The sequence below is a fragment of the Papio anubis genome, chromosome 1, assembly GCF_008728515.1.
Source record: "Papio anubis isolate 15944 chromosome 1, Panubis1.0, whole genome shotgun sequence".
NCBI classification, from domain to species: Eukaryota; Metazoa; Chordata; class Mammalia; order Primates; family Cercopithecidae; genus Papio; species Papio anubis.
In genome coordinates this window covers 37,826,435-37,835,566 of record NC_044976.1, presented here as the reverse complement: position 1 = coordinate 37,835,566, position 9,132 = coordinate 37,826,435, and positions in this window count along the sequence as shown.

The following is a 9,132-nucleotide window of genomic DNA, read 5'->3' as shown; positions in this document are numbered from 1 at the left end:
AGTGCCGGGATCATAGGCGTGAGCCACCATGCCTAGCCTACCATGGTTTTGTCTATGTATAAATGGAATCAGACAGCAGGGAAACTTTTAAGTCTGGCTTCCTTCACTTAGCATAATGCTTTAGAAATTCATCAAGTTCTGTGAATAAATTGCTGTTTCTTTTGTTGCTGTGTAGTATTCCATTGTATGGATGGACCCCAATTTGTTTGTCCATTCACCCTTTTTTTTTTTTTTTTTTTTTTGAAACGGAGTCTCACATCATAGGCTGGAGTGTAGTGAGCTGATCTCACTACCTCTGCAAGCTCCGCTCTCCTGCTTTTCTATTTATCTCCTGCCTCCAGCCTCCGAAAGTAGCTGGGATCACGCACTCACTGCCAAGCTAGTTTTTAATATTTTAGTAGATGGCTCTACGTGTGTTAGCCAGGATGGTCTGATCTCCTGATCCACTCCCGCCTCGGGCCTCCCAAAGTGCTGGATTACAGGCTTGAGCCACTGGCGCCCGCCCCATTCACCTTTTGATGTATTATTTGGGCCAGTTCGAGAATGGTTTCTGTGTCACAGAAAAGACTATTTGGTGTTTATTTCAGAGTAAAGAACAGGTTTCTATTTATTAAAGTTATTACCTAAAATACTTACTAGTTCTTTTCTTTTTTTTTTTTTTTTTTTTTGGTATTTTGAGTCTCATGGCTGTCACCCGTGGCTTATGGTGTTGGATCTCTGCTCACTGCAGCTCCTCCCAGGTTCACTTATATTCCTGCCTTCAGCAGCTGGGACCATATGGCCATGCCTCACCACCACGACTGTTTTTGTATTTTATAGGAGATGGGTTTCACATGCCAGGCCCGGATGGTCTCGGATCTCCCAATCTCTGTGATCCCACCTACCTCAGCCTCCCAAGTGCTGGGATTACAGGCTGAGCCACTGCCCGCCTGTTCTTTCTTAAGATTCAACCTATTGGCCAGGTGTGGTGGCTCACACCTGTAATCCCAGCAATTTAGGCAGCCGAGGCAGGAGGATTACTTGAGGCTAGGAATTGAGATCAGCCTAAAGGCCATATCAAGACTATGTCATGTACCAAAATTTAATAATAATAAAATATTTTAAAAGTATAAATAAAATTCAGCTTACAAATCTTGTTTGAAAATCTAGATTTTAGCAAATGCTTCTAAAGGGCTTTTTACAACTTTACATCTTCAAGCATAAATGAATAGGTTTGATTTTCTTTTTCAGTATCTCAGTGTGGAAGAAAAGTTAAATATTAAATCTGAACTCAACTGAACATGGACACAAACAATGGTCACCAAGTCCTTGACCGGGTTGTGTGAGCGCCTTGAGGTGTTCAGCGCTGTTTCAGAGAAATCTCTATTTCAATCTATTCCTGTACCTTAGTTCTTGAAAAACAATAGACAGTCGCAAAAACAAGTTGACCTTTTTGTGTTCCAAGTTGACCTTTTTGTGTTCCTTGAGACCGATCACAAAGGGCCCTGTAACCAGACCTCATGCCAAACAACTCGTTACAAAAAGGAGCTTGGGTCCCAGGCTGCGCTGAAGCCTCGCGAGACCTCTCCCAATCCGTGCATGGACGAGTGGCCGACTCTGGAGCCCAGGCTGTTGCTTCCCAGTCTGGTGGTGAATCCTCCATAGTCTGGTGAGTGTAAATTCATCTATCTGTTTTCCCTTCTCCCCTTCCCATTGCAATTTGCTTATTATGTCATTTACTTATATCAATTTGCTTATTATATTAATTTTCTTACATCATTTGCTTATTATATCTGCACTGCCATTTACGTGGGATAAAGCTTGTTTACCCTTAAAGGTATTGTGTGTGTGCCTTTTCTTCTCCCCGCACGCAGCTCCCGTGGCTCCCGCACAGAACACCCAGTTATCTGTATAAACAAAACCTTCCTGAAGATTTAAATCATTCTTATACATCAAGTAAATCCAAGTGATAAATAGGATGAATCTTAAGTTCTCTCTAAAATCCGTTTGTATAAAAAACTAAGGCCAGGCACTGTGGCTCACACTTGTAATCCCAGGACTTTGGGAGGCTGAGGCTGATCGCCTGAGCCCAGGAGTTTGAGAACAGCCTGGGCAATATAGTGAGACCTCATCTCCACAAAGAATTTAAAAATTAGCCAGACATGGTTGCACCCGCCTGTGATCCCAGCTACTCAGGAGACTGAGGTGGGAGGATCACTTGAGCCCGGGAGGCAGAGGTTTCAGTGAGCTGAGATCTGGCTACTGCATTCCAGCCTGGGAGATAGACTGAGACCCTGTCTCAAAAACAAAAACAGAAAACAAAACAAAAACCCTAAATGTGTCTAGATTATTTATTTGAACAGAAATATTAATGCTAAGGTTTTTTTGTTTTTGTTTTTTTGAGAACAGAATCTTGCTCCGTAGCCCAGGCTGGAGTGCAGTGACACAATCTTGACTCACTGCAACCTCCACCGCCCGGGTTCAAGCTATTCTTCTGCCTCAGCCTCCTGAGTAACTGCGATTACAGGCCACGCAGCACCACGCCCGGGTAATTTCTGTATTTTTAGTAGAGATGGGGCTTCACCATGTTAGCCAGGCTGGTCTCGAACTCCTGACCACAATTCATCTTCCTACCTCGGCCTCCCAAAGTGCTGGGATTACAGGCGTGAGCCGCCACGCCCGGCCAGTGCTAAGATTTTAATTTTTGGTTTAGCATGCTAGCCTTAGTTCTAAATCTTCCTGAGGTTAAGTTACATAAGCACCCTCATCAAGGACACTCTAAGGAAGAAAGTTCCATCACAGGTAACAGAGGTTAGTTCTTCAGGTTACAGATGTGTTCGGCAAAGAAATAAAAAGACCACAGTCCTCCCAGTTAATTGAGATCATGTGCCCACTAAGAAAGACACCTGTGGGGCTGCAGTGGCCACCCATGTCCTCAGCATGGCACATACTGTGTTTGTGCCGCTGAATCTCTCCCCAAAGTGCTGCTGAGAGGTCCTGGTTCTATAGCTGGGCTGCGAGTGAGACAGGGCCCCGTGCTGGCTTTAGGGCTCCTCCTGTTTGATTCAGGACTGAAAGCTTCTCATTCAACCTGTGATGTTAGAAAGCTGGGTGACTGACCGCCACTGCACAGTGACTCGATGGGCCCTTTGAAGCACAGGCCCACAGGGATTTGCAGGCAAATTGCAAATGGCCAATATCTGGCATGAGCAGCCACTCACTGTGCCTGTCCCCGCGGGAGCCACTGCTGATGGATTACTGCCCCCTCACCCTTGGTAAGACAGTCCTGCCCAGAGCAAACCTAACTCATCAAGGGAGGCATAGGAGACAGGACCCACCTGCCTTCCCTGGACTAAATGGCGCCAGCTCTGGTGCGAAATCGACGCCTGTAACGCTGGGCCTCACTCAGGACCCGGTTAATGGGTGACCGGGTTTGAGGATTTCCAGGCTTGTTCCTGTTTTCTGTGAGTCACTGTGACCTGAAGAGCCTGGCCCCGTGCACTGAACAGGGGGCAGGAGTGGGTGTCACCCCCGCTGCCTCGGGCACCCAGGACGGTGCTTCTGGTGGGAGACCCCGCGTGGGGAGGTGCAGGGCGGCCGGGAGAGATTCCGAGGACAAGGCTCGCGCTGCAGGCGCGGAGGGAGGAGCACAGGCCCCGGTTCTGGGCAGGCTCTGCCAGCCTCCCTTTGTGGTCGGGACCAGGCCCAACTCAGAGCCGCCAAATTCACGTCTGCAACCCAGGCCCCGAGGTGCAGGCCTGGACATCCAACAGCCAAGGCCCAGAGGCGTCCAGAACGAACAAGTCCAAAGCCCAGCTCCTGCCCCCCGCCCCGCTCCTGGACAGGTTCCTCTCCAAATCTTCCTGCTCTCGAGAAATGGCAACTCTGTCCTTCCAGCTGCTCAGCCCGAAAGCCCTGGAGTTGACCCTGACACCTCTTCTCTCACAGCCCGCACCCAGAGTGCCCGCACATCCCCTCCGCTCCATCTTCAGAATACACCAGAATGTGTCCGCATATCACCGCGGGCGCCACTGCCGAGGTCCGAGCCCGCACCAGGTTCCCTCCGCCCCCGCGCCTCCCGAGGCTCCCTCCCACCGCCCGGGCCCCTGCAGCCCCTGGCTCCTCACGGCCGCCAGAGGGCGCTTTGAACACCACCGGCCTCCGAGTCTCCCTTCTGCTCGGCGCCCTCCAGGGACCCCCAGTCAGTGCAAAGGCCAGCGCCCTCCCAGCGGCTCCAGGCCCACCATCGGCTCCCCACCTCACCTCACCTCTGGCCCCGTTTCATCGTTCTCGCCCCATCCTTCCCTCCCTTCTGCGACCCTGGCCTCTATTAGAGCACTACTGAGAAGACAGAGAGATTTATTTTAAGGAACTGGCTCATGCGATGTGGGAACAGGCAACTCTGAAATCTACAGGGCAGGTTGTCAGCCTGGAAATTCAGGAAGAGTTTATGTTGCATTCTCAAGTACGAAGGCTGGAAACTCAAGTCAAATTTCGATGTTGCCGTCAGGAGGCAGAAATCCTTCTTCCTCGGGAGACCTCAGTCATTCTTCTTAAGGTCTTCAACCGAATGGCCCGCCCACCATATAGAGGGTAATCTGCTTTACTCAAAGTTTACTAATTTAAATGGTAATCACATCCAAAAATTTGCCTATGTAGCAACAGCTAGACTTGTTTGTCCAAACCATGGGCACCACAGCCTGGCCAAGGTGACATAAAATTAGCATCACACGGCCCCTTTCCCCTTCCTTGAAGGCCGGTGCGGCCCCGCCTCCAGCCCTTATCCTCACGCCTCTCTGCGCAATACTCTGCTCCTACGCATGCGCATGAGTCAGCCTCCTAGCTGGCGGCCTCACCTCTTTTGGATTTTTCTGGATGTCGCCTCAGAGGAGGTGCCTCTGACAGCCCCATTTACGTAGCAAGCCTTCCTCCAGCACCAGCACTCCCAGTCATCTTCCATGCTCTATTTTTGGCCATATTCCTTCATATTCATGCGAAGAAAAACACAAACTTTTCTTATTTTGTTTCTTGTCCATCTACCTTCCTAGAATATAAGCTCCAATAGATAACCTCTGTATGAGTATGATTGTGCTACCCCAGTACCTAGAACAGTGGTACTAGAACAGAGTAGTTGCTTAAGAAATATTGGTTGAGTTAACAACAGCTTGATTTTATTTAGTATTTACCAAGTACCATACACTGTTCTAAACACTTTTTTTTTGAGACGGAGTCTCGCTCTGTCGCCCATGCTGGAATGCAGTTGGAAGATCTTGGCTCACTTCAAGCTCCGCCTCCCAGGTTCCCGCCATTCTCCTGCCTCAGCCTCCCGAGTAGCTGGGACTACAGGTGCCCGCCACCACGCCCAGCTAATTTTTTTGTATTTTTAGTAGAGACGAGGTTTCATCGTGTTGGCCAGGATGGTCTCAATCTCCTGATCTAGTGATCCGCCCGCCTTGGCCTCCCAAAGTTCTGGGATTACAGAGGTGAGCCACCGCACGGCGGAATTTTTTAAAAAAAGAATGAAAGAAGAATAATTATTGATTTGTACCCACACCAGAAACCATAAAATTTGGAGTCAGAAAAACCTAGGTTAACATTCCAGATTTGCTATGTACTGGAATACATGATTTGGACAACTTTATTTTCTCTCTTTTTAATTTTTATTTTTTGACAGACGGTCTCGCTCTGTTGCCCAGGATGGAGTGGGAGAGCAGTGGCATAATCTCGGCTCACTGCAGCCTCCACATCCAGGGGTCAAGAGATCCTCCTGCCTCAACATTTTTTGTAGAGATGGGGTCTCCCTGTGTCACCCAGGTTGGTCTCAAATTTCTGGGCTCAAGCAATCCTCCCACAGTGCTAAGATTACAGGCATGAGCCACCACACCTGGCCTGGACACGTTTCTTAGATTTTTATTTTTTATTTTATTTTATTTTTTGAGACAGAGTCTTGCTCTGTTGCCCAGGCTGGAGTGCGATCTTGGCTCACTGCAAGCTCCGCCTCCCGGGTTCATGTCATTTTCCTGCCTCAGCCTCCCGAGTAGCTGGGACTACAGGCACCTACCACCATGCCTGGCTAATTTGTGTGTGTGTGTGTATGTGTGTGTGTATGTGTGTGTTTTTAGTAGAGACGGGGTTTCACTGTGTTAGCTAGGATGGTCTCCATATCCTGACCTTGTGATCCACCCGCCTCAGCCTCCCAAAGTGCTGGGATTACAGGCATGAGCCACAACGCCCGGCCAAGTTTCTTAAATTCTTTAAGTCTGAAGGTCCTAATGAGAGGTGACAAAGTGCTGGCAGCCCTTGCTCACTCTCGGCACCTCCTCAGGCCATGGTGTCTACACTGGCCACGCTTAAGGAGTCCTTCAGCCCGCTGATGCACTGTGGGAGCCCCTCTCTGGGCTGGCCAAGGCCAGAGCCGGCTCCCTCTGTTTGCGGGGAGGTGTGGAGGGAGAGGTGCCAGCTGGAACCAGGGCTGGGAACGGCGCTCACGGGCCATCGTGAGTTCCCGGTGGGCGCCGGCTTGGCTGGGCGTGGCCTCGGCGGGTCCCCGCACTCACAGCGGCCAGGGGCTTTGAGGGCCTTAGCACCCTGTCCAACAGCTGCGGAGGGGGCGCCGGGTCCCCCAGCACTGCGCTGGAATTCTCGCCTGGCCTCAGCCGCCTCCCCTCAGGGCAGTCCTCGGGACCTGCAGCCCGCCATGCCCGATCCCGCCCCCACCCGTGGGCTCCCACTTGGCCCGAGCCTTCCTGACGGGCATTGCCCCCTACTCCGTGGCAACCGGTCCCATCCACCGCCCAAGGGCTGAGGAGTGTAAGTGTGTGGTGGAACTGGCGGCCCAGCACGTGATCCACTAGGCCAAGCCAGCTGGCCTCCTGAGTGGGGTGGGGACTTGGAGAAGTTTTATATCTAATGGAGGATTGTATATGCACCAATCAGCACTCTGTGTCTAGCTCAGGGTTCGTGGATGCACTAATCAGCACTCTGTATCTAGCTAATCCGGTGGGGACTTGGAGAACTTTTATGTCTAGCTAAAGGATTGTAAATACACCAATCAGCACTCTGTGTCTAGCTCAAGGTTTGTAAACAGTACCTATCAGTGCTCTGTGTCTAGCTAATCTAATGGGGTCTTGGAGAACTATTACCTCTAGCTAGAGGATTGTAAATAGACCAATCAGCACTCTGTGTCTAACTCAGGGATTGTAAATGCACCAATCAGCACCCTGTGAAAATGGACCAATCAGCTCTCTGTAAAATGGACCAATCAGCAGGATGTGGGTGGGGGGAGATAAAGGAATAAACGCAGACTGCCCGAGCCAGCATCAGTAACTGCCATGGTGCTCTTCTACACAGTAGGGGGTTCGGTTATTTCCCTCTTTGAAATAAATATTGCTGGTCACTATTTGGGTTTGCACTGCTCTTATGGGCTGTAACACTCACCGCGAAGGTCTGCAGCTTCTCTCCTAACGCCAGCGAGACCACGAACCTACCGGGAGGAATGAACAACTCCGGAGGCACCCATTTAAGAGCTGTGGCCGGGCGCTGTGGCTCACACCTGTAATTCTAGCACTTTGGGAGGCTGAGACAGGTGGATCACAAGGTCAGGAAATCGAGACCAAGGTGAAACCCCATCTCTACTAAAAATACAAAAAATTAGCTGGGCATGCTGGCGGGGGAGCCTGTAGTCCCAACTACTCAGGAGGCGGAGCTTGCAGTGAGCCGAGATCGCGTTACTGCACTCCAGCCTGGGCAACAGAGCGAGACTCCCTCTCAAAAAACAACAACAAAAAAACAAAACTGTAACACTCACCGCGGAGGTCTGCGGTTTCACTCCTGAAGCCAGCAAGACCAGGAACCCACCAGAAGGAAGAAACTCCGAACGCGTCAGAACATCATAAGGAAACTGGACACACCATCTTTAGGAACTGTAACACTCACCCCGAGGGTCCGCGGCTTCATCCTTGAAGTCAGTGAGACCAAGAACCCAGCAATTCTGGACACACTAAGGACAGTGAAAGTAAGAAGAAAAGAAAAAAACCTTTTTTTTCATTTGAGACGGAGTCTACTCTGTCGTCCAGGCTAGGGTGAAGGGGCATGATCTCATCTCACTGCAGCCTCCGCCTCCCGGGTTCAAAAGGTTCTTCTGTCTCTGTCTCCCGAGTAGCTGGGATGACAGGTGCCCATGGCACTATGCCTGGGTGTAATTTTTGTATTTTTAATAGAGATGGGGATTCGCCATGTTGGTCAGGCTGATCTCAAACTCCTGCGCTCAGGTGATCTGCCAACCTCGGCCTCCCAAAGTGCTGGCATTAGAGGCATGAGTCACCACGCCCGGGCCAAAAAAAAAAAAAAAAATCATACCTTTCAATCCACCGTAGGTTAGCTTTATTAAAGCCCTTTTAGCATACTGGATCCGGTTTTATAAGCCATTCCTGCCCTCTAGTGGTCAATTGAAATAACGGCATAACTGCTATGATAAATACAAAATTCCCAAATGGTGTAGCCCAAAAGCTAGTAGTTTGTACAGATGAAACAGCCCATCATTTTTTAGTCTCCTGGATGCTGTTAGTCTTCAAGGACTAAGATCAGGGTTCCTCCAAGGGAGCCAGGGAGGATCATACCATGTAGGCCCTTGTAGGACAGAATGGCTCCAGGGGAATTATCCTGATGAAAAATAAGTCACCCACACTTCCACACCCAAACAAATGAGCAAAGGATAACAGGCTTGTTGGGACTTACAGCTCAGTTGTCCAGACCTTCAAATAATATATTCCATGTGATTCATTTTATGTGTCAACTTGACTGAGTCATGGGCTGCGCAGTTTATTTGGTCAAACATTCTGAGTATCTGTGAGGTTATTTTTGGATGGAATTGACACTTGACTGAATAAAGCAGACTGCATGCCCTCATGTGGGTGGCCCTCATCCAATCAGGCCTAAATAGAACAAAAAGGCCGCCCCTCCCTCAAGTAAGAGGCAAGGTCTCCTGCCTGACCATATGAGCTGGGACATAGGTCTTTTCCATTCTATAGACTTGAACTGAAACGTTGGCTGTTCTTTGATCTCAAGGCAGTGGACTTCCAGACTGGAACACACATTGGCTCTCCTGGGTCTCCAGTTTGCTAACTGCAGGTCTTGGAACTTCTCCACCTCCAT